Below are 26771 nucleotides of genomic sequence, written 5' to 3'. Positions count from 1 at the left end.
AGCTATGAAAAGACATCTGCCCTTGCGTTCCAGCCACCTAGGCAGGACATCAGCCTCAAAGCCAAGTCTCGGCTTACAGGGCTTCCTGCACTTCACACGTTTACCTGGCCCGGGAGCCAACACAACACGGCGCAGACATATCTGTGTACCAGTGAGTGCCTTTCCCTTCAATTCAAGCCATTCATAAAAGTGACTCAGGAAAATAAAAAGTGACTCCTGGCTCAGGTTTCTCCAATCATGTCAGGTTTGACATATGACATGACCATACTCAGTGGGAACCGACTGGAAAAAACGGCCAGTATTCAGTATGTCAAGCCCAGGGGCAACACAGAGTTCACCACCTACCCACCCACCTTTAATTTAACTCCTAAAGAAGGTACTGTTAGCTCCCACACCCCATCAGAAACCCAGCATGTTCTCTGAGAGCTGGGCTGAGGACAAGGGCCGGAGCTGCTGGATGGTGCTTCTCCCGGCTGTTCAGCCCCAGGTGTGCAGCGTCAGCCCTGGTGCTGCAGTGGGGGCCCCAGGACACACCCATGTTGAGGCAGGGAACAATGAGGTGTCAGCAGGTTGGTCAGGAGCAGTGGCTTACGGTGTGTCGGGGAGCCAACAACCTTCCAGACCAACAGCTTTCCAGCGTGGCACAGTCCAGAAGTCACGCCACCATGCAGAGGAACCCTGCTCTACTCCAGAGGGCCCACTTGCACTTCCATGAGTCTCCCTGGCCTGCGGAATAACCTATAAGACAGCTGGTTTTTAAAGACATTCATTTCCTTCATCATCTTGAGAATTCATAAGGGACATGTGTATACTCTGAGATGTATCCCTTTCACCAGGCCCCAGCCAGCCAGGCCTCCTTCCTGGAGACAGTGGCCTAACAGCGTTTTATGCACAGGACTGTTCCTTCCCAGAAGGGCTCTACTCTGACAAGTGAAAGGCTTTCTTTGCTCCCCTCTTGTCCCCTGAGTTGGACCATAAAGAAGGCTGAGTGCTGAGGAATTGATGCTCTTGAACTGTGGTGTTGGAGAAGACTCTTGAGAGTCCCTTGGACTGCAAGAAGATCAAACCAGTCAATCCTAAAGGAAATCAGTCCTGAATATTCATTGGAAGGACTGATGCTGAAGCTGAAGCTCTAATACTTTGGCCACCTGATGCAAAGAACTGACTCACTGGAAAAGACCCTGATGCTGAGAAAGATTGAGGGTAGAGGAGAAGGGGGTGACAGAAGATGAGATGGTTGGATGGCATCACCAACTCAATGAACATGAATCTGAGCAAACTCCATGAGATAGTGGAAGACAGGGAAGCCTGTTGTGCTGCAGTCCATGGGATCACAAAGAGCTGGACATGACTGAGTGAGTGAACAACAACAATGTCCCCTGAGAAAAGGCTCATATTTAGCTTCCTTGCCATGTGGAAGATACCACAACTCTGTCTGTATCCTACCCTTATGGACTCCTGGGGCACCAATCCACATTACTTGGACTAAGAGCTTACACAGCCCAGGAAATGAGTTGCACAAAGGTATATCTCCAGTATCCTGGAGGTGACACTTTCAATTCTACAATTAAAAAAAAAAACAAAAACAAATATTAACTGAGCTATTGATCTGTGCAGAAAACTTACTAAAGAAGAGAAAAACCTGGCCTACTTTCAAGGATCTTATGCTCAGGTGAGGTTACCGCCCTCACTCCCAGTTTGTGCTGATACAAAGGAAACAAAAACAAAGGTGTCTAGAAGGCTGAGAGGAAAGGAGGAAAGCCTACAGAAAAAACCTGGGCCTCAACTCAGTAAGGGATAGAAGAAAGGCAAGACAAGCGCCAGAGGTTCTCTCATACTGATGGAGCCTTCCACAGCCACCTTGGGCCTTGACAGGTACTCAAATGTGGCACTTCCGTCTCCACACCTGGCCAAGGTAGGGCTAAGGGGAGAGGACTCTAGAGCAGGAATTAATGAGCTCCATCTTGCATTGTGGTCAGTTGAGCATGGCTCTGGCATCTTCTTAGCTGAACTGTACATCTGCTGAGGTCAGGTGCAAATAAGGTGAGTGGGTGCATGTGTAAGCCATCATCCCTACTTCTCACTCCCCACCAGACAAGCAGGTATTTTTCCCCATTTAATAGACAAGGAAACAGACCCAAGAGGTTAAGTGACTCGCCCAAGGTTGCTCTGCAGGTTAGCACCAGAGCCATGACTGGTTAATCAAGCCCTGAATTTTTTCTTCCTTTCTCACTATGCAAGGCTGTTTGTTCACCTTGGTGTTCACTGATATCCCTTTTGATTATCGAACTGACTCTGTAAAGTAGGGGTTTTCCATATCCCCATGTTTTACTTCAAAACCTCAGCTCCATTTCACAATGTTTCCACACGTTGGGATAACAAGTTATAACGATGACCCCCTGGCATCCCTCTCAATCACCAATTGTGCTTCCAATGTGCTCTGAAAAACAAGGGTGTCTTTCATGTGATTCCCTGATAAACACTTTACTTTTGGTGTGAATGTGCCCAATGGTGATCGGGTGAATTCATTCCCATTTTAAAATGTAGCGCTGATTTCTTATAGGCACAAACTTCAACTTGAAAACTACCTGTATATATTTATCTTTAACATAGTCAAACTCAAATATTAATAGCGATTGATTGTGGTTCTTGTGCTTATATGCAGAGGAAATAATGTATGTGATAAAACCCCAAAATACCCATGTGGTGGTGGTGGTGGTGGTAGTCGCTCAGTCGTGTCCGACTCTTTGTGACCCCATGGACTGTAGCCTGTCAAGCTCCTCTGTCCTTGGAATTCTCCAGGCAAGAATAGTGAAGTAGGTAGCCTTTCCCTTCTCCAGGGGATCTTCCTGACCCAGGGATGGAACCCAGGTCTCCTGCATTGCAGGCAGATTCTTTACCATCTGAGCCACCAGGGAAGCCCCACAGGCCCATGGACCACATTATTAAACATGCATACACTCTGTGGTATCAAGTGACAACTCTTACGGCTAAAGTTTTGAACTGTTTTCTTCAGCAACATTTACTGTGCGCCTTCTGGGAGCCAGAATGCAAACCCACTCTCCCTCCTGGGCAGGTCCCATGGGTCTGCTGGACAAGTAACTATGGACACTTGGGCTGCTCTATGGAGCCTTGATGTGACATTATAATCTCAAACTTCTCATTCTGTATGTGCAAAACTTTGCAGCAATTTGAAATAGGGGGTCTGAGTAGGAGAGATGTAGAAAATCCTTCTAGAAAGATCTCAGATCATCATAGGAGAGTCCACCAGGCCTGCATGCCCAATCTTTGACATTTTGCAATCCGTTTGTTGTAGTTCTAATGGCCTCTGACCCACTTGACTCCTCAGCACTCACTGTGATATTCCAAGATCTGCATTTGAGGACGTACCACACACCCAGGCACACACCCCAAAAAGCACAATGCTAACAATAGTGTAACCAGCTTCCAAAACAAATCAACTGAAATCTACTCACTAGCCTCACCCAACTTATCAGTGTCAACACTTTGTTACCTAATGATGGTAAACAAATGCTGAAGGAGGACCAGAACTTTAGAGCAAGAAGTGAACCTTAAGGATGAAGAACCAGAGACCTAGAGAGGTGACTTCCCAAGTTCATGACCAGAATCCATATCTCTGAACTCACCCATAGCATAACTAATGTATAACGTAGTATAGCTAATGTATAACTATGCTCAAGTAAAAGTTTGATATTTCCTCCTTTTCTAAATGTATTTTTTTCTATTGCTGCTATGCCAAATTACCACAAAACCACGTGGCTCTTAAAACAATACAAATTTATCATTTTATTGTTTTGTGGGTCAGAAGTCTGCAATTAGTCCTACGGAGCTACGATCCAGGTGTCACTAGTTCCTTCTAAAGACTCTAAGGAGATCCGTTTCCTTGCCTTTCCCAGCTTCGAGAGTCAGCCAGAACCAGTCTTTGACTGGAGACAGCATCACTTCAATGTCTGCTTCCTTCATCTCCTCTCTTGCTCTAACTTGGGGCCCATACCTTCCTCCTGTAGCGGCTCTTTTGATGACACTGGGTTTACCCAGGTAATCCAAGATAATCTCCCCATTTCAAGGCCCTTAATTTAGTTAATCTGCAAAGTCTCTTTTTCCATGCAAGGTCAAATGTGCACAAGTTCTGAGGTTCAGGATGTGGACATCCTTGGGGGACCATTATTCAGCCTACCACACCTGACAAAAGGTTCTATCTTCCCAGTAATCTACTGTCTGCAAAAAAATATCTGCAAGTCTGATGGCCCTTTTAAAATGTAAAAATGGGTAGAGCAGGAGGAGAGGGAAACCTATACTTTTTGTTTTCACAATCATAATCTGAGAGCCAACACAGTTAGAAATTCAGTCAAGTGACTATGTCCACACGCACTGAACTAATGTAAGCAAGTGTTCAACAGTTCAAAACCGAAAGGAGAAATTTGGACCCTAATTCATAGTAACCTGAAAGATAGAAGCCTGAAAAACTTCCATCAAAACAGAAAAATAAAACTCTAAACACAGGCCATCAAATGTATCACTGCCATTACCTGTACGCTTTGTTGGCCCCTCAGATGGCGACTTAAGCACTAACCGTTCCGTATGGTCCAGCAATACAGACCCAGGCTCTACCCATCCATTTCAAACAACCTGAAACCTTCCCCAGCACCTCTTACCATCTCGACATTTGGAGTTCTCCTGATAAATACCTTGCTGCAGTGAACATCTTCATAGCTAGGTCACACAAATCAACTCATACTTATTTCCTTAGGATAAATGTTTAGAGTGGTATTTCTGGATCAATGGGTAAGCAGGCCATTTAAAAATTTTATGATAAGTATTTCCAAACTATTCTTGTGCAAGTGAGAGAACTTACACACCCAACAGTACAAGTCTCCAACCTTATCTGCTTTGTACACAATACTTATTTTTATCTTAGCTAATTTGATCAATGAAAATGCTATCTTGAGTAAATCTGCATTTCTTTGATTACTAGCAAGGCTGGATATCTTTTCTATGTTTATTGGCCATAGGTACTGATTATTTTGTGACTTCTCTATTCAAATAATTTGCTTGTGTTCTTAATGGTATATTAAAATTTCTGTTAATTTTGTAAGAGTGCTTTATGTACTAAAGACATGAATTCTTTTTAGGATTCAAATATTGGTAAATATCTATAACTTTTCTTTATAATGTTCTTTCTATGATATTCAGAAAATTACAATTTTTATATACCTATTTTACTTTATGGTTTCAGTCCTCAATGTTCTGATTAGTTTTCCTTATATATAAATTATATATTCACCTTTATTAATATTTTTTAGATAAACTCTGTTTCCGTTTAAAAATATTCCAATCAGCTAGAACTTACTTTAGAATATCATTAAGTTTTCATATCCAACTTTGTTTCTTTTTCGATCTTTAGCCTAAGATCCCAGAATCATTTGTGACATCATCCTCTCTTTCCTTAGGGCTATGAAATGCCACTTTGCATCACATCAACCTGTTATGTGTAATTGGCTCTCTTCTGGAGCTTTCCAGGCTGGCTCATGAATGTATCTATTCTTGTGCCAGGATCATAACATTTTAATTAGTGCAGCTTTATATTAATTGTTAACATTTGATGGTACAAATCCCTCCACCTTTTAAATCAACATTTTCTCATGCTTTATTCTTAAAGCTAAACTTTAGAATCATTTACTCAAATTCCCCATTCCCCATTCTGAGCCCGTGTAAAGACTAACTAGGGCCTGCCCCTGGTGGCCCAGAGGACAGGAATCTGCCGATGCAGGGGACACAGGTTCGATCCCTGCTCCAGGAAACAGCCACACGCCTTTAGGCAACTGAGCCCATGTGCCACAGCTACTGAGCGCACGCTCTCTAGAGCCCTTGCTCTGCAGCCAGAGAAGCCACAGCAACGAGAAGCCCACGCACCATGCCTGGAGCAGCTCCTGCCTGCCGCGACTAGAGAAAGCCCGGGAGCAGCAACGAAAACCCAGCACAGCCGAAAAGAAAACAATGGCTAACTGGGACTGCTTGGGTTTATAAAGTAATAATGAGCAGAACTTACCGTTCATATCATTGTGCTTTGCTATGGAGACACGGTTCTCTTTAGTCAAATCAATTACCTCAAAAGGAAAGATTCGCAGTATTCTTCGGATTCTGAGCACACCTTTTAGAGTTTATTCCTACACAGTCTATAGCTTACGTTCTGTAACTTCCTCAGTACACTTTAAATTGGATATTAGGAAACCACTGATTATTCCCTTGCAGAGCTGTGTGCTATGCTCAGTCACTTCAGTCATGTCCGATTATTTGCTACCCTATGGACTGTAGCCCTCCAGGCTCCTCTGTCCGTGGGATTCTTCAGAAAGAATATTGGAGTGGGTTCCCAGGCCCTCCTCAGGTGGATCTTCCTAATCCAGGAATCAAACCCGAGTCTCCTGCGTCTCCTGTATTGCAAGCAGATTCTTGACCACTGAGCCACCAGGAAAACCTCTGATTATTTTCTTATTTCTAAAAACTAGCCTTTAAGATGTGTGTTACATCTCAAAAGAGACTCACCCATAATCCTCAGGCTCAGGCAAATGTCTGTAACTCCCTCCAAAACATGCTTCTGCTGCAACATTTCCTGGTTGCCACCAGGTTCTTTTGCACAAAATGATGGGAAATGATCTATTTCAAGGACCATGGACAAGAAGTTTTGAGCCACAGGAATAAACAAAATACTTCCTATTCATAAACCCATGAAGGAAGAGAATAAGGCAAAAAATTGAACCATAACGTCAGCAGGCAGGCAAACTGAGATCAAATCTCAGCTCTTTGTTACTAATTCTGACCTTGAGCAAGTCCCAAAAACACTCTGGAGACTCTGAGCCTGAGGTTCCCCGTGCATCAATAACGAGTGTTGTAAAGGTTCAGTGGTGATGTAAAGGGCAGACTCATTCATTTCTTCATTCGCTCACTCATATAAATATCCAGCGCCTTTTATGCGCCAAGCAGGTTTCCCTGGTGGATCTGTCATAAAGAATCAACCTGCCAATGCAGGAGACGCAAGAGATGCGGGTTCCAACCCTGGGTTGGGAAGATTCCCTGGAGAAGGGTATGGCTACCCACTCCACTGTTCTTGCCTGAAAAATCCCATGGACACAGGAGCCTGGCAGGCCACAGTCCAAGGGGTCACAAAAGAGTCAGACACAGCTTGGCGACTAAACAGCAACGAATGCGCCAAGCATCCTGCTGGGCACGGGGAACCATTACTGAACTAGCCAGACAAGATCCCTGCCCTCAGGGAACGTAGGGAGACTGGGGGAGGCAGGCAAAGGATAAGTAAATAAAAACATGAAATCATCACAGGCAGCGGTGAGTGCTGCAAAGGAAAGGAACAGAGGTGTGATGGAGAGCTGCCGTTGGAGGTCACCGTCCAGGGAAGAGCGCGTGGAGAAGGGGAAGAAGATTTGAGACCCAAAGGACAGAGATAATAGTTATGGGAAAGCTGTGGAAAGAGCACGGCAGGCCAAAGGAAGAGCAAGCGCCAAAGCCTAGCAATGAACAAGGGGCCGACACATCTAAGAAAATGAAAGGAGGCCAGAGACGTGAAGCACAGGGGCTAAGGAGGAAAGGGGGATGATCTGCAGCTGGAGAGGGAGGTGCGGGACTGCCCCCCCGGATTTGTGCAGCAGGGCCTCGCAGGGCAGGAGTGATCTGGGTCTATTGCTGCTGCTACTGCGGCTCCTGTTCTTGCAGCTGATGGTGACACGAGAGATGCTGCATTGGGTTGCAGTTCAAACCAAAGCTCAAACAGTTATTCAACTATCTTCATTTGCAAGAAAGCTTACCAAGGAGATCTGACTGAAGGAGGCTCATCTTCAGTTTGCTAAGTGTTTCTGTTTAATTCAGTGAATCTCTGATGTCTATAGGAGACCTAGCACCATGTACAAATCAAGGAAAAATACCAACCGCACCTACCACGTGGGAGACGCTGGAAATAAGAAGCTGCACGCACGGTCCTTGCCGACAAGGAGATGAAGACAAGAAGGGAGCTCTTTCCCTTTGGGCATGTCTCACTCCAGCCCGGCTGACCTCAGAAAGAACTAAGGTAAAGAGAACATTCCAGCGGATAAGCAGGACAGAAGTGGGCTCCAACTTTTGGGAAGGTGGGGGTGGCCTACAATGTGATGCCTGACATAAAACCTCCATTGCCAAGTTCCTCAGCTGTATTTGCTGGACCAGTAAGAATCATTTCAAAGGATCTGCTCACAGTTGTCTAGACTGATGGATGCTTTCAACCCTTCTACAAACCCAACAATTCATAAAAAAGCACAGGTCTATATTTTCATACGTAGTATGGCATTTATTTCCCACAAGGTACTCCAAAGAATTGATGCTTTCAAACTGTGGTGCTGGAGAAGACTCTTGAGAGTCCCTTGGACAGCAAGGAGATCAGCCAGTCAATTATAAAAGAAATCAATCCTGAATATTCATTGGAAGGACTGATGCTGAAGCTGAAGCTCCAGTACTTTGGCCACCTGATGCAAAGCATGGACTCACTGGAAAAGAGCCTGATGCTGGGAAAGATTGAAGGCAGAAGGAGAAGAGGGCAAGAGAGGATGAGATGGCTGGATGGCATCACCGATTCAATGGACGTGAACTTGGGCAAACTCCAGGAGATGGTGAGGGACAAGGAAGGCTGGTGGGCTGCAGTCCATGAGGTTGCAAAGAGTCGGACACGACTTGGCGACTGAACAACAACCAAAGGTACTCTTGGCATTGTTCTGCTTTGGAAGTTGTTAGACATGAGAGGAAAAATAATTAAAAACAGCTTATTCCAGCCTAAACACTCAACTCTGTCAGTGGAAGAAAGCCAGTGTGGTACTTTTGAAACTAAATAAAACTGACTTTGAAGGCCAATCCCAGGTTACAGAACAGTAGCATTACAAGAGGTTGCTTGCAAACTCAGGATCTAACGTGAAACAAAATATTAAACCACAGGAAACAAGATATTCTAAAGAGTGGGTGAGAGTGCTAGACCATTGGCCTAACCATAGCACATCTCATCTCTCAGAGTGCGGCTGAGTCAGCCAGTCCTGATACGGCTATGGGTCAATGCCTTGGATTTGAATATTCTGAGAGTATAGATGTCTAATGCTGCTCAACTCATCAGAAGACAGGGAAGCGGCCTCCCCCGAGCCAGGGTGCTTGCTGCATGCCCTGCCATGGGACTAGGCTGTCAGAGGGAAGAGCTTCAGGGAGAGGTTGGAGATAGGGTTGTAGGAGATTAGAGGCATAAGGTACAGAGTGAAGGGTCAGTGAAGGGAGGGGCCTGGAAAAGGCAAAGGCACAATTCGTCTAGGCTAAGGGTTCTGGAACAGAGAGGGAGAGGAAAATAGAAGCGGGGAAGCATTTTCCCCCTCCTTTCTCTTCCTTTTATCATGAAGATAAGCAGAAGGGACCTTGCTGCCCCCAGGTTACTGACTGAAAAGTTGGCAGAGGCAAAGGTGTGGAGGATGCTCTCCGTCCCCTCCTGGCTTTGGGGGTGCTGGGGGCAGGGGATGAGGAGGGACAGAAACCACGTGTGCATGTAAGAATGTGCACGACTCCAGCTTATAAAAAGTCCACACCTGCCAGTGAATAAATACAGCTGATATTTGTTCAATACTGCAGCTGACAAATACTTTCACATTTGTTTGATCTTGACTGCTGCCGACAGGTATGCAAACCAAGGTTCAGTCTGCACCAGAGTCAGGATCCAAAGGCCCTTGCTCTTCACCCTGCACCTGTGGTTTTCTACTCTGGCCCCATAGGAGAATCCCCCAGGAAAACTAGACAAATACTAATGCTGGGACCTCCCCCCCAGCCTCGGCGAATTAGGATCTCTGAGGGTAGGGCCAGGGCACTGGTGTTTTTGAAACTCCCCAGGTAATTTCAATGTGCAGCTGAAGTTAGGAAGTTCTGTACTACCCAATGGCCCCCTAATGTGAATACAGACCAGCAAGGAGCTAAAACTGTGCTGGAGCACACATTCTGGGCACACAGGCTTGGTCTCCCCGCGCCCTTGTATAAGGTACAGCCATACAAATAACTTCAGGCAATGAAATGGGAGCACTGAAGATTGACCCATACGTGAATGAGAACATTCAACTGGAAGTGACAGATCTCACATCCCACGGTAGGTTTCACCTGAACCACCCAGGAGAGTCGTCCGAGGGCCCACAGTGGACTTCAAATTCATGAGAGAATTTTTCTATGAAGGTAATGAAATTTTGTTACTGCAGCATGACTTAACTTCTCCTGATTGAACCTGCTAGTTAAGAGTGAAGCCTGGGAATATTAATTTTTATAAGCATCTGGTTGATTCTTATGTTAGCAGCCTGTAGCCTCCACTTTTAGAAGTGAGCACAATGCTATGTTAATTTTCTGTGTTTGCTGTCTTTATAGAGACACTGGTGTTCTAGAGAGCTAGTGTTCATTACTCATTCAACCTTTACGGTGCTGCCGTTGTGTCAGGCATGGAATACAGCGTTCCTCTTACACAGAGATGAACAAGACACAGTCCCTTAACTCTGTTCAATGTTCTGTGGCAGCCTGGATGGGAGCGGAGCTTGCGGGAGAATGGATACATGTATGACTGAGTCCCTTCTCTGTTCGCCTGAAACTACTATAAATTCTTAGTTGGCTACACTCTGATGTAAAATAAGAAGTTTTAAAAAAAATACACAGTCCCTTGTCCTCAAGGAACTACCAGAAGAGAGGAGGCAGCAGGAGGAAAAAAAACAAATATTTCCCCCCAAACCCCAAATATTTCAAACCAAAGGAATGGGACATAGGAAGGACAAATTAATTTTGTTCAAAGACGGTAGGGGAGCTCTAAAGGAAGAGATGTTAGACCTAGAAGTTAAAGGCCAAGTCACCATTCCCTAAGCAGATCACTGTCAGGTTCAGGTACACGAGAAAGCACTAGGCATGTGGGCTGGAGCAAGATCTTGGGATGAGGTTGATGAGAGATGTTCTAAGGGGCTGGCTTTTAGGGAAAATCCAGGATGGGAAGGAAGTGATGTGAGCGGGAACAAATGCGCTGTAAGGCCCTGGGGGCGTGCTGTCCAGTAGCAAGTATGGTGAGCCAATGAGGTGATTTGACATTTTCTAAAAAGAAAAAAAAATCTTCATTGCCACTTCATGGCAAATGGATGGAGAAACAATGGAAACAGTGAGAGACTTTATTTTGGGGGGGCTCCAAAATCACTGCACATGCTGACTGCAGCTATGAAACTAAAAGACACTTGCTCCCTGGAAGAAAAGCTATGATCAACCTAGACTGCATATTAAAAAGCACAGACATTACTTTGCCAACAAAGGTCTGTCTAGTCAAGGCTATGTTTTTTCCAGTAGTCATGTATGGATGTGAGAGTTGGACTATAAAGGAAGCTGAGCAGTGAATAATTGATGCTTTTGAATCATGGTGTTGGAGAAGACTCTTGAGAGTCCCTTAGACTGCAAGGAGATCCAACCAGTCCATCCTAAAGGAAATCGGCCCTGAATATTCATTGGAAGGACTGATGCTGAAGCTGAAACTGCAATACTTTGGCCACGTGATGCAAAGAACTGACTCATTGGAAAAGACCCTGCTGGGCAAGGGTGAAGGCAGGAGGAGAAGGGGACAACAAAGGATGAGATGGTTGGATGGGATCACCGACTCGATGGACCTGAGTTTGAGTGAACTCCGGCAGTTGGTGATGGACAGGGAGGCCTGGTATGCTGCAGTCCATGGGGTTGCAAAGAGTTAGACACGACTGAGTGACTCAACTGGAAAAAAAAAAATTCATCTTTTGGGAAAAAAAAAAGTGAAATTGATTTGAATATTTTATTTTACCCAATACAATCAAAATAGTGTCATTTCAATAAATGACAAGTATTAACATGCAGATAGTACATAAAAAGAATAAGAAGTCTTCAAAATCTGGTGTTTACTATATATTTTAACACATCTCAACTTGGCTCCATAGCCACTGGCGGCTATTGCATTGGACAGCGAAGTTCTCAATAACTGCCAGAGGCTTCTAGAGACATCCTCTCTTCAAGGGGGATACACTAAGCATTGATCGCTCATCCACTTAAAGGCGAACCATGAACTGAGCATGCCCCATAAGCAAGAGTTTTTATTACATAAGGCTTTGAAGACCAATACAAATACACTGATATTTAAAAATACTGACATTGTCAAAGCCTCTCCCCAAACAACATCCTGGCTCAGGGGAGTATATTTACTCACAAAGTTATACTACTTAAGCCAATTTTAAGAAAAAAGTCAACTTTCTGCAGCATTAGTGGTAAAAACACACCTTTGAAGAATTCCTTTGACTTAATCAGCCAATGTGAGTTTTTACCAGAGTGACGATTTGGATAGCTCTGTAGTACCAACACTCTCTGGGCTTCTCTGATGCCTCAGTGGGTAAAAAAGTCTGCCTGCAATGTAGGAGGAACGGGTTCGATCCCTGGGTTGGGAAGATCCTCTGGAGGAGGGCATGGCAACCCATTCCAGTATTCCTGCCTGAAAAATCCCATGGACAGAGGAGCCTGGTGGTCTACAGACCAGAGGGTCGCAAAGAGTTGGACACGACTAAGCACACAGCACATCAACACTCTTTACCAAGGTTGATCATTTTATTTAGAAATTGACCGGAAGGAAACAAGGCCAGCTCAGCTGACCTCCTTCCTCATGCACAGTGAAGGCAGGCTGCGTATGACTCCTCCACTGCGTACTAATCGAAGGTGCCCCTCACCTTTCTAAAGGAGCCAATGGTGGGCGTGACCAGCACAAGGCACACCATGGTGCATTCGGGGAACAGAAGGCCTAGACTGCACCTTGTTTCAGAATTCCTAACAAACAATACATTGCATTTGCTGAAAAATGGTCTGGAGGCCATATCCTTTTCCACGGTTCACAGACAAGAGATTCTGGACTCAGGACCTCTCAGGATCCTCCAGATACACCTTTTCAAGCCTCCTGTTGTAACTGAAGCTGATTCCAAGCTGAGAAGGCTGTCCACGGCATTCACTCCTCAAAGGCACCTTCTTCAGTCCCTTAGGCAGAGGACAGTCTGCAACTGGCCCTTCCTGACATGGGTTTATTTATAATTCTGGTGGGCAAAGTCATTTAGCTCAAAGAAGATTTGAAGCTTTACTCCTCACTTTTCTCAGTTAAAAGGGCCCGGAGGGCAGGGACTATCCCTTACCCATCTCTGATGCTCAGCACAGCTGTCTGAGCTGTGAGGTAGTAAACCCTCATAGTCAATCATAAGAATATCTTTTTTAAAAAATAACAGGGAACTTCCCTTGTGGCTCAGTGGTGAAGAATCCACTCGCCAATGCAGGAGACGTTGGTTCTATCCCTGGTCTGGGAAGATCCCATATGCCGTGGCGCAACTAAGCCTGTGGCTACAACTCTTGAGCCTGTGCGCTAGTGCCTGGGAGATGCAGCTACTAAAGCCTGTACTCCGCAACGAGAAGCCATTGCAATGGGAAGCCCACACACCACAACTAGAGAGTGGCCCCCGCGCACCACTAGAGAAAACCTCGTGCAGCAACAAAGACCCAGAACAGCCAAAAACAATAAATAATGGAATCAAGAATTTTAAAAACTAATAAAAGAAATAAAGTCAACTCAAATTGGGCTAAAGATCCTGTTAGTATCATATCCTCTTTCTCAAGGGTACCAAAGAACTTTTTTTTTTAATTTTGAAATATTATTTTCTTCCATGTTGTTACCTAGATGGTTAATCCTCAAAGTCATTTAATCCCAGTAGCTCTTGTTCCTTAATTAGGTATGCTCTCTGTTTAACCATCTAATTATTTCTCCATCTTTATACATTTCTAACCTGGGCTTCCACTCAGATTCTGAAATCATTAGAATCTAAAGAGGAATTAGGAGTGAATGCTTCAAAAAAAAGGAGTGAATGCTTCTCTTAAAATCACTACAAACAGCCCCCACATAGGATCACCAGCCTCTCCCTGAGGCCTTCACAAGAAGGGAGGGCAGCCCATTCTCACTTTATTTTAAACAACAGTGTCAAAGGCTATCCATGGGAATCCCTCAAGCATGTGACTGAGCGTTTCCACCTCTGTGCTCCTGGGGTCTGTGCCAGGTACCCCAAACAGGGAGCTGAGAATTTCACCTCACTTTCCAGCCCTCTTGTGCCTCAACTTCTTGTGGTGGTTCAGTTTCTTGATCTTCTCTACGTCCCTCCTAAATCTCATGGCTCAGGATAGAGCACAACATCCCACACCTCCCATCACTGCCACTGAAGGGTCAGGCTGTTTCCTCTGCGCTGGGTACCACAATTCTAAAAGGAAAACGTCACTGTGGGGCATCCTCTAGTGGCAGGCTCTATAGCACCACTTCCCAACAAGCCAAGGGGGGGCTTCCTCTGACCTGTCCTCTGAGTTTCAAGGGCAAGCCCCTGGACGTGGAATTATATGGCTTATCCCCAGCGTGGTCCTTTACAACTTTAAACTCAATTCACATCCTGGCTGCTGCTGCTGCTGCTAAGTCACTTCAGTCGTGTCCAACTCTGTGTGACCCCATAGACGGCAGCCCACCAGGCTCCCTCATTCCTGGGATTCTCCAGGCAAGAACACTGGAGTGGGTTGCCATTTCCTTCTCCAATGCATGAAAGTGGAAAGTGAAAGTGAAGTCGCTCAGTTGTGCCCAACTCTTAGCAACCCCATGGACTGCAGCCCACCAAGCTCCTCCATCCATGGGATTTTCCAGGCAAGAGTACTGCAGTGGGGTGCCATTGCCTTCTCTGCACATCCTGGCTACCAACTGGCTAAGGCCATCTTGGTGTTTCAGGTATCATTTCTCACATGTGTATCACTGCTTTCTCAATGTTTTTGAAAAGATCTATGTGACTAATACATGAGCCTTATGATGCACTGTTTTAACATGTTACATGCCAACTCTTTAATCCTCACAATGACCTTATGAAGGACACTCTGCTGTTACCTCTCCTTTACAGATGGGGAAACTGAGGCACAGAGCAATTAACTTGCCTAAGGTCAGAGTTCCCAAGGGGCACAGTCCAGTCTTGAACCCAGGCTGACTCTAGAGACTACTGTAATTACTGTGTTATCAGCCTTATGATCTTTATTTTTAGGCACCTTTGCATCAAGCCACACTTAAACAGGTGAAAAGGCATAATTCTCTCACCTGCAAATGAGAAGCTGAAATCAAGTAAAACTGAAGCTCCAAGAATAACTGAGAATGTCTAGCCTAGAAACCACCCCCACTGCATATACACCCAAGGCAGCGAGCAGACAGGGCCACCGCATGTGCTAAAGCTGAAGGGTGGGAGGGCTGTGTTATTATCCCCATGGACTTTGTGACCTTGGAGCCCTACAGATTTAATCCTTTGTGTTGCAAAAGCCTACTGACAGCCATCTTAGGTAAATCCATGAAAAGCTTCCTTTAGGAAGCACCTCTCTGTGATTAGATCCAGGTGAAACACTGACAGTGCTAATAATCTATACACCCAAGAACAAAGTCCACGTGCGGTTTTGCTCAACTAGCTACCACTTTCTCCCAGCCTCACCTCCACACGCCTGCAAGCACGTCCTCACCCCCAGTCTGCCTGCCTAACTCAATCTCTTCCTTCAAAACTCAGTTCAAAAATCACTTCTCGTGAGAAGCCTTCCCTGATGTCTCCCAAAGAGCATGCTGGGGTTCCCTCTCCCCTTCCTTTCCTGCATTCAAAGCTCAGCTCTGCCACATTCTGTGTGACCTTGGGCAAGTTACTTCTCTCTGCCTCAGTTTTGCCAACTGTAAAATGGGACTAATAGTAGTACCTTTTTCCTAGAGTTGTAGGTATTAAATGAGGATAGGTAGAACAGTATCCAGCATATGGTGAGAATTCTGAAAGTGCTAGGTCAGGTCATGTTACTATGTGAATTCTATTGTGATCAATAAAATACAAATTTAAAGAGTTCCTGAGTTCTCATAGCAACTTGTATATATGAATTTAATATTAAAGGAACAACTACTGTCTGTGGAGCATCACATACTTTTGATGTTCAAATTGGATCTTCATTCTGAAAAAGGCTGTGACGCTCCAACCTAGGGTTAAATCCTTAGGAAATTGCCTATAATGACAATGGTGATGTGGTTATCTTCTGGTTAGATGTACATCTAGATTTCCAGAGCCTCTCACTGCGCTGGGCTGTGGTTATTTAATGGAATATTAGGTGGACAGCCTGCTACATCCAGATTGTTATAGAGGCTCCTGAGGACAGTTATGTGATTCATGATTATACTTCCATTTGTCACGCCCCAGAGCACCTGAGACACTCATTAGTGGCAGATTTCTGAGTAAGATCTAACATTTTTCGCTTTTAAGATTCCAAAAGTACCTTTCTAGGTCTACTGTGTAAGGCAGGGAGAGATGCTTATTATATCCCAAGCCCCCAGTGCATGCTTAGTCACTCAGGCGTGTCCGACTCTTTGCAGCCCCAGGGACTGCCACACATTCAGGCTCCTCTGTCCATGGGGATTCTTCAGGCAAGAATACTAGAGTGAACTGTCTCCTCCAGGGATTGAACCCAGGTCTCCCGCACGGCAGGGAGATTCTTTCCCATCTGAATGACCAGGGAAGTCCAAGAATACTGGAGTGGGTAGCCTATCCCTTCTCCAGGGGATCTTTCCAACTCAGGAATCGACCTGGGGTTTCCTGCATTGCAGGTGGAATCTTTACCGGTTGAGCTCCCAGGGAAGCCCCAAGCCCCCAATAGTTGGGACAAAAAAGGCCTAGAAAGAGAGCTTCCTAGCCAGGCTGCTAAATGACAACTGGGAAGAAAAGCATCCCCCTTTGAACCCCAGCTCCATGGCATCAGTGTGAGTAAAATTGAGGCCCCCCGCCCATTCTATTTTGTTTTATCCATTTCCCCCCTTGATTCGTACTAGCATGTTTTGGTATTTAAGAAACACTTTAGCCAATGCAGCCTAACAATACAATGGTCGGACATGTGAAATCACCTTCTGTTATACAGACTTCTAGAGAGAAAAGAGATTCAGAACGAACAGTTACTGCACTGCTAAGGAGGACATCTGAACCTGGCTCCGTCAAAACAGCTCAAGGTCCTCCATTAGTGAATCACCAGACACTCAAGGCTGTTCCCCAAACTCAGAAGCGGGCAGTTTCGGTCAGGCTCTCAGAAAACAAAGCTGATGCCTTACAGAGCCGCTGTGTCCATCATTTCATCACAGCAAGGATAAAGAGAAAGAGGACGCTTTGAGGTGATGGCCCGAGTTCTGAGGTGTTGGATCATCTTTACCAAGCTTCTGGGTGGATACTAGAAAGTCAGTCCAGGAACACAAACATTTCACAAACTCCCATAAACCGGCTCTGTCCAGCAATGGGAAGTAGGAATTCCAGGGATGGGATGAGGTTGTTGCCTTAAGGAGAAAGCCTCTCAGCCTACAAGGGCATGTATCTACCACTTAGCTTCTTTCTCTTGGGCCTTAACCACATTTTGCTGAGAATCAGAAGTGCCAATTGCTGGGCCACAGGCTGACGAGGGTCCAGGAATCTGCATTTTAACAATCAGCAGGATGACTCTTCTGCTCATTGGAACACAAGAACCACTGCCTTACAACTAGACTGCTGGTGATAAAAGCACAATGAAGACACAGACGTGTGTCACGATCCAGGCATCACCAATAATGCCGTAAGGGGAGTAGCAGCCGAGTACCCAAGTGTGTGTGCACACAGCTGCGAGCGTTTTACATGTCATCTCTAATGCTCACAACAACCCTAAGAGCAGGTCCCATCATTATTCCTCTTTCATAGATAAGGAAGCTGAGGTACACAGAGATTAGGTAATTCGCTTAAGGCCCCACAACTAGTAAGTGGCAGGGGGAGAGTCTGAACTCTGTCCGATTCAGAGTGCTCACATTCTATCTAGAGACTGACTCTAGGGCCGGGGGCCCAGAAAAGTCCAACCTCTCCACTGAAACCCAGAGATAAAAGTGAATGGAATTGCAAGAGCAGCACTGACGTATATAAATTATCATGTGTAAAACACAGAGCCAGTGGGAAGCTGCTGTTTAGCACAGGGAGCTCAGCTCAGGCCTCTGTGATGACCTAGAGGGGGGCACGAGACGGAGGCTCAAGAGGGAGGTGATACATGTATCCTGATAGCTGATTCACATTGTTGTACAGTAGAAACCAACACAACATTGTAAAGCAATTATACTTCAATTAAAGATTAAAAAGTAAAAATAAATAAAATAAACAGCTGAAAAAAAAGGAATGGATCAGCATTTAGAAGCCAAAGGGCCACCAAAGGAGAGTTTGGAAGAGTATCCCCAGAACTTGGAGGTGAACTGGCAAGTATTCTGTCGGGGTCAACCTCTGCAGACAGCGAGGTCCCTGGAGGTGGGCGCCAAGCATGCAGGCCAGAGTGGCAGGTCCCTCTGCTCCACAAACAGCGGCACTGCCTGCACCTCGTGACAGCCTGCAGTCAGCTCACACGGGCCGACAGACCTGCAGGGCAGGAGTCAGCCACGGCCTTTTCTGTCTTTCTAAAAAGGTAGCTCCTTTTATTTCTGACTATAGTATTAAGAATGCTCACTGTAGACAGGATAAGAAAAAATAGGAAAGTACAAAGGAAATTACAATCAGCTATATTCCCATTCAGTTCAGTTCAGCTGCTCAGTCGTATCCGACCCTGTGACCCCATGGACTGCAGCATGTCAGGCTTCTCTGTATATCACCAGCTCCTAGAGCTTGCTCAAACTCATGTCCATCGAGTCAGAGATGCCACCCAACCATCTCATCCTCTGTTGTCCCTTCCTCCTACCCTCAATTTTTCCCAGCATCCAGGGTCTTTTCCAATGAGCTAGTTCTTCACATCAAGTGGCCAAAATATTGCAGTTTCAGCTTCAGCATCAGTCCTTGCAATGAACAGCCAGGACTGATCTCCTTTAGAATGGACAGGTTAGATCTCCTTGCAGTCCAAGGGACTCTCAAGAGTCTTCTCCAACACCACAGTTTAAAAGCGCTCACAGTTCAAAAGCACAATTCTTTGGTGCTCAGCTTTCTTTATAGTCCAACTCTCACATCCATACATGACTACTGGAAAAAACATAGCTTTAACTAGACGAAACTTTGTTGGCAAAATAATGTCTCTGCTTTTTAATATGCTGTCTAGGTTGGTCATAGCCTTTCTTCCAAGGAGCAAGCGTCTTTTAATTTCATGGCTGCAGTCACCATGTGCAGTGATTTTGGAGCCCAAGAAAATAAAGTCTGTCACTGTTTCCATTGCTTCCCCATCTATTTGCCATGAAGTGATGGGACCAGATGCCATGATCTTCATTTTCTGAATGTTGAGTTTTAAGCCAGTTTTTTCACTCTCCTCTTTCACTTTCATCAAGAGGCATCAGAGATAATTAATGTTAATACTATATGATACTTGCCTTTTATTTTTGCATCTGTGTGTACAGTGTATAAAACTGAGATGTTATATTCAATTTTATACAGAACATTTTCCTCCCATATCATTAGTATTCATCAGCATGATTTTAAAGGGCTTTTATTTAAAATCTAATCACCTGTCGCATAACTATTTCCCTCTTGCTGACATTTAAACTGGCTGTATTTTACTACAGTGGATAACATAACATCCCTGGTTATTTCTGTTAAACAGATGACTAAAAGTGTAATTGTTGGATCACACGGCATGGACAATTATAAGGTTCTTACAAATACTAAGGAATCAAGTTCCCAATTAATATTAAACTCTTTCCCAGAAAGCCAACAGGCATACCCATAAGCAATATACATAGCTGTCTCACCTTACACAAACCAGCACTCAGAGTTGCCATGCTCAAAAATATGCCAATTTGGTAGATTAAAATATAATAGTATGTCTATCTTTCCCAGTAGAGTATAAGGTTCTTGAGAACAGAGATTTTGTTTTCATCAAGGTCTGGCACATAGTAAGTGTTCAATAAATCTTTGCTGATTGAATGAATGATTCAAAGAATCAGTCTGGACCAGGAATGCTGGTCCCTGCCCCCTCCAGGGCCCCTGAGGGACTCTGCCCTGTACAAAGCCTACCCTGCTCTTTGGCATCTTGTTACCTGCAGCCTTCCCCCCACCCCCAACCCTGCCACAGCTGCTGGGCAACCACTCGGACCAAAGAAGACACACCGGTCCCATTCTCTCTCTTGAGACTCTGAGCTAAGAGGTACAGAGATGGAACGAGCTGCCATTAGGATGATCTTCATTGTAGGTACAGAGTAAATGGCCACAGTCCACGGGGCCTGACTACTACCACTACTGTGGTTCTCTCCAGGCTGACTCTTTTGGCTGATGTGTGGTTAGATTCTGCTCCTGCTATATAAGGTGCCTGCCATATCTTCTGGCAGGCACCTTATATATGCCTGCCATATCTTCTGGCAGGCACCTTATATAGCAGGAGCAGCTTCATAGATGACAACCATAGCCCAGAAGAGTGATCAATCAGATGGAAAACCAGCTTGGCATCACAAGCCAAACTCAGTAAGAAGCAACTTATTAAAGAAAAGAAAAAGTACCCAGTTTGGCACTTGGATTAAAAATGGGAAGTCTGAATATAGTAGAGGCAGGTGTTTTCTTCAAAGAAACCCATATGTTGGATCACCTGCTCTGTGTTTATTATTTTCTTTGAGATGTAAAAATCATCAATATCACTGGCCTGATGGCAGGGCTCATCATATTGACTTCTCATGTATATCTCCAGGGCCTAGCACAATGCCTGGTAGAAGGCAGTACTTAATAAGTGGGTGCTAGGTAAAAGTCAAGAGCTAAAAAGGAGGAGAGCAGTAGGCTTCTACAGGCCTTGATTTTTAGAAATCCAGGAGTTGTGTCACTCACTTGGGTTTTTCAAAGCTGGTAGATGGCTCAACTTAAACCATGGCCTTGATTTACCCAATCCATCCTCTCCATTCCTTTGTTAAAACAGCTATACCAATGTCCTCAGCACGCAAAAGCTCAATCAGTTGGCTACACTAGTTTACCACCCATTTCTGTTTTTAACAGTGAAGATATTTATTTACCAAGACGACACATGTGTTTGTTCCCAAACCTGCTCGTGTCAATCACACTCATTACTGTGTTTACATAACTACATATTACATATACTAATGAAATATCTATGCATAAGGAAAGAGCTGTTGCTTTTATTACAAGTGCAGTGTTTTGGAAACACTTGATAAAGGTGAAAAGTATTGCTGTCAATTTAGGGGTGAACAAGATAACTATGAAAGACTAGGTGTGGAGGGGAATGTAGAGGTCTGCCAAGTTTTAAGGCACTTACTCTGCAAGTGTCTGAATTCTTACACTGAAGAAACCAAATATGGAAATTATAAAGGATGCAATATGGGTCCAGCTTACACAAGTAAACAAATGCAGAATGCCAATATATAAATCCACGAGTAACCAAGAGTATCATGAGACATTATCCGACTTTCCTTCACTCTGAAATTCTCTAGTCTGAGTTCTTCAATCTCATTTTTTAAAAATGCTGGTTGTTACCCACTAGAGTGATTTTGTGACTCACGGTTTGAAAAGACACTGCCTTAATCCAAGTCCTTAACTTTATCCAGGGGGGATCTCGGGTTAAGAGCACTACAGGTGTCACCCAGCTAGTGAGTCAGAATTATGATCCTAGATTCCACATTCTGTGGTGTATCTACTACTCTGAGCAACCTGCCTTCTGACCCAGGACAGTTTCCTCTGCAAAAAGTAGAAGGTAAAATGAGGAATTGTGTGACAAGCAGAAATCCTAGAAAGGAAAGGAGAAACACGCCCTCCTTCTCTCCTGAGGCTCCATGCTCCTCTAAGCGTCCTCCACAGCGAGCTAGTCCCTGCACCGGCTGTCTGTGTTTTTAGCCCCTAACAAAGTCATACCAAGTCTCTTGTGCTACAGACACATATTTGGAACTGTGAACCTTGTACCTGGGTAGAACACGTGAGCGTTCTAATTTTAGAATGACTTCAGCCCCACGTGGGAAAACTCCAGACAATGGAACGGGGAAGCAGGTTGCAGTTCTGAAAAGCTTTTGTTAGGCAAGGTGAGCAATAACCAGATCCCTGGCTTGCTGGCTGATCCGTGTTCTACCTGTTTTCCAAACAAAGTACTGCCTTCAAAGACTGCTCCCTATAACCTGATTTGCCCTCCCTCCACACCCCCAGCCCAAACTTGCCCTTCTTAACTGTTAAACCCAGAGCCCCCACCAAATCCAACTACCGTCTCCCCATGCAAGCTGATAAGAGGGACCATCCCTCTGGATGACACCACCATGAATGTTCCATGGTCTTTCATCATCGCCTTTGAAAAGTCTCCCAGATGCTAAATTAAGTAAGGTTTCCAACATTGCCTGGTTCCAAGTGGGTGTCAATAGACACAGGCTAGAGGAAGGAGTAGAAATTCAGAGGTTTAAAGAACCACCCTGAATCACCCAGGAATTAGGCAAAGAACAGGAGGAGCTTGGCTCCCAGGTGTCTGAGCAAGGCCCTCACCACACCCCTGGATCATTAGAATGAGTCTCATGAAAATATGAGAACCAGATGGGCAGCCTGGGAACGAGGCAACATTGCACAGGGTTAAGCAAGCAGCCACCCAACAACTTAACCAGGGTGCATTCTGTCCCCAGTCAGGGGCATTAAAAGGTGCCTTTGAAGATAGGCCGTGACTCTTTCCTTACGAAGGGTGTGAGGTTCTAAGCTGCAGGTGCTGCCATCCTCACCTCGCCTCCAGCTAATGTTTCTCTGCAAGCTTTACAAACTGACAACCCACCAGATACAAATTTTCTTTCCTGGCCTGCAGACTACTGACTTCTTCCAGCAATGATTTTCTAAATCACACTAAGCAGTCAGCTGTGGTTGCCGTCTGTCACTGAGAGGCTCTCATCGTGGGGTCACCTTTGTGGTAGAGACAAGGACAGAGAAGTTGTCCAGCAACTACAGTGTAGCCTCTGTGTGTGTGTGTGTGTGTGTGTGTGTGTGTGTGCATGCGTGCACACACACTCAGTTATTCAGTCACGTCTGACTCTTTGCAACTCCATGGACTGAGGCTCACCAGACTCCTCTGTCTGTGGAATCTTCCAGGTGAGAGTACTGGAGTAGGTTGCCATTTCCTACTCCAGAGGATCTTCCCATTCCAGGGACTGAACACAAGTTTCTTGCGTCTCCTGCATTGGCAGGTGGATTTTTTTTACCATTGCACCACCTGAAAAGCCCATAATGTTAGAACCTGCATGTAAAACAGCATCTGGCTCCGAGAGAATGAGACACATGGCACTCACACTACCACCAGTGTATCTGAGGATCATGGCAGGTTTGACCACTGCTATACATTCCTAACATTACTTTGCCAACAAAGGTCTGTCTAGTCAAAGCTATGGTTTTTCCAGTAGTCATGTTTGGATATGAGAGTTGGACTCTAAAGAAAGCTGAGCACCAAAGAATTGATGCTTTTGAACTGTGATGTTGGAGAAGACTCTTGAGAGTCCCTTGGACTGCAAGGAGAGCCAACCAGTCAATCCTAAAGGACATCAGTCCTGAATATTCATTGGAAGGACAGATACTGAAGCTGAAACTGCAATACTCTGGCCACCTGATGCAAAGAACTGACTCACTGGAAAAGACCCTGATGCTGAGAAAGACTGAAGGCAGGAGGAGAAGGGGGCAACAGAGGATAAGATGGTTGGATAGGATCACCGACTTGATGGACATGAGTTTGAGAAAGCTCCGGGAGTTGGTGATGGACAGGGAAGCCTTGTGTGCTACAGTCCATGGGGTCACAAAGAATCAGACACGACTGAGCAACTGAACTGAACTGATAATTTGAAGGCTGCCTTCGAAATCCTCATCAAAGCTTTCTAAGCAGTCTCCATCAATCCATCCCAGTGGTCATGTGAAAAACTTCACAGGTTATTCCTAAGTCAAGGCCAACATCCAAACAGGAACCAGATGAATAACTTGCCTGAGGACATAGCAGGACCGAGACCAGATCGGTCTAACACGCAGGGCTCCCAACCTCCAGCCTAAGGCATGTATCCCTCCAATGCTCCACCCGAAGCAAATGTCTGAGAAGCGTTTCTGATGATAATAATGCCAGTTTCCATGCCTCTGGCATCATCTACCCTCCACATTTGTGGGTTTATAAAAAGGAGGATTGAAAGAAACAAATGAAACCTCAAACAAAAAGGCCAAGGGCAACTATGAAGCCATGAGGCCACGAAACTTTTCTGGGGGGAAAGCACAAGAATGCCACATGGGATCAGCCCCTGTTCCTTCAAGCTCATATTCCACTTTTGATTGGCACGTGGAGTTTGCAATTTTCTGTCTATGCTGCTTCATCAAAATGTTAGAGCTTAATTCTGAGTAAGTCTGCAGTCCTTTGTTCCAACACCATCAATCAGGAATATACCAAAACCTTCTTGTGTTCATTACTATTTCTCATTGCAATTAGCTCTCAGAGTGAAGAGATCTGCATATTTAAACCATGGGTGAAGCTCTCATAGCTTCTATCCTAAAATTACCCATCTTCTCACCTAGATAGTTTCAGTAAATGAGCCCACCAACCTCCAGAGCATAAGGGTTAGGAGGGACTCAGATGTGAAAGTCAGTCACCCAGTATATAAATGAGCACATTTTATAAAACCAGTGTTGACCTAAAAGGAAATATAACTAGAAAGCAAAATATGAAAACATCAAAGGCAATGTGAATTAAATAAAATGCCACAAATTTGAATTCAGTGTCACCTACCCTCCATATTTAAGAATCTAATAAAAAAGAATCACTATTGCTTTTGTTGGTGTAACTGAACTATGGTTTCATTGTAAAAGTCCTTATCTGTTAGATACAAGTAATAGTCACAAGAGAAATGGATTATGTTTTAAACTATACCAACAAAGAGCAAACTCAAAAAGGTGAGAAAATAGATGAAAGAAAAACAGCAGAGAGATGCTAGTTGTTGAAGTTGGGTGATGGATACATGGGGATTGACGTTGCTATTGTTTCTCCTTTTCTATGTAAGAAGATTTCTATTATAAACATTAACAAACAGTTTTGCTTGCTGAATTAGCCACGAGTTAAACACACATATATTTCAATGCTAGTAGTAGTGAGTGTGGCTGGTGGGGTCTCCAGTTTGAGCTGTACCCACAACAAGATTTCAGCCATGTCCAGAGAGGACAGAGTTGGGGTGGGGTGGGCAAGGCCTGCAAGGACCTGGGGAGTCTTCCAGGAGACGGGAAGGTCACCCTAAAGGGAAAGAAAATTGAGCAAACAAGCCTGATTTAGTCACAGGGCCCTAGCTCCTGGACAAGTGGCTCTGACACGGTCATCACCAGGTGGACTTGTCTACTAGCTAGCCCAGCCCTCTCTGGATTCATATCTTGGTCCAGCGGGGCAGCGCAGAGAGCAAGCAAACATGGAAAGAACTATTCCATTAACCTCTCAGGGGTACAAGCACCACAGCTAAGTAACCCATCAGAGAGCAATGCAAGAGGCCAGACTGGCGGCCCCCCTCCCCGCTCCAACATGTCACCAACCAACACCAAGGTCTCAATGCCCCCTGGACACCAGAAGGTGTGGCCCTACCCCCACTCTCACCCACCACATTGGGCCACAGAGCAGCACTGAGCCAGTTACAGGGTCGTGTGCAAAAGGGCAGGCCACACCTACTGTTTTCTGAACCTAAGTCGTCATGGGGAGAGTATGTCCGATATCAACCTGAGACCGTCTCACAGAAGCAAGGCCAGAAAAGAACCATGGAACGGAGGTCGATCATGACCGCAGCAAGCATAGTCATTTTCTGGATAAATATCACAGGTTTCCCACGTCTCCCCAGAAGAGCCTGGGAAACCCCAAAGGGCCTCGGCAGGAGCCATGCCAGGCCCCTAAGGGGACTGGCTCAGGTACAACATCCCCTAGGCCTTTCCTGTGTGAATGGATGGAATGGGAGTAGGGGGTAAGATAACCGTCCCCCTGGGGGTAGCATCGGCCTCTGCCGTCACCACAAAGCGTCACCTACAAGTGACTCAGAGGAGAAGCCAGCTGTTGGCCCACCAGGTCCTACAGTGAGGACCACGATGGGCTGGGGGTGCATCCCAGGATGACGGCTGGGTCAATTGTGAAAATAGCATGGTCACAAAGCTATCCCCTCCTCCCTGTATATGCACATCTGAGCCCTTTGTGATGGGGGAAGTAGTTAAAAAGTGAAAGAACCACTTCATGGAAACTCGAGTAGACCCTGGACTGCCAAAGCACTGCTTTGGAATGGACGAGCGCTTCCACCTCGTCCACCTCCAACGAAGCATAACACATAGGACAAGAGGCAGTTTCTTCTGTGGCATCATCGGTCACCAAGTGGCTCGGACACCTTAAGGGTTCAAGTGCATCAAGGATAACAGCTGCAGGCAGAGACTGCGGAGGTGCAGAAGCGCTGGTATCCAGTGGGAGCAGCAGCGGCATCTACTATGTTTGGACGGAAAGTTTTGGAGAAGAGCTAAGTACCAGGAACAGTGAGTGGTGGTTTGAGGATGTATGAATACAGAGGACCACCTCCTGCCCTGGCACCTCCCTGAAATAGCTCGGGAGACACAGCTGGGTCCACTGCAGTAACAGAGGGGAACATTATGTCAACGAGGGAACAGAGAAACTGGCAGGCTGGTACACTGCTGACATAAAAACCCACTCAATTCATTTGGAAAGCTACTTAGCAATTTGTT

The 26771-nt window shown here is 45.3% G+C and overlaps 1 protein-coding gene across 2 annotated transcripts in view; it reads right to left on the bottom strand.

Annotated features, from left to right (window-relative positions):
* Positions 1-26771, bottom strand: part of TGFA (transforming growth factor alpha) — a 112153-nt gene that overhangs the window by 49424 nt on the left and 35958 nt on the right. The gene's annotated exons all lie outside the window — the stretch shown is intronic.

The sequence above is a fragment of the Capra hircus genome, chromosome 11, assembly GCF_001704415.2.
Source record: "Capra hircus breed San Clemente chromosome 11, ASM170441v1, whole genome shotgun sequence".
Classification (NCBI taxonomy): domain Eukaryota; kingdom Metazoa; phylum Chordata; class Mammalia; order Artiodactyla; family Bovidae; genus Capra; species Capra hircus.
This window is presented reverse-complemented; position numbering and strand designations above follow the sequence as displayed.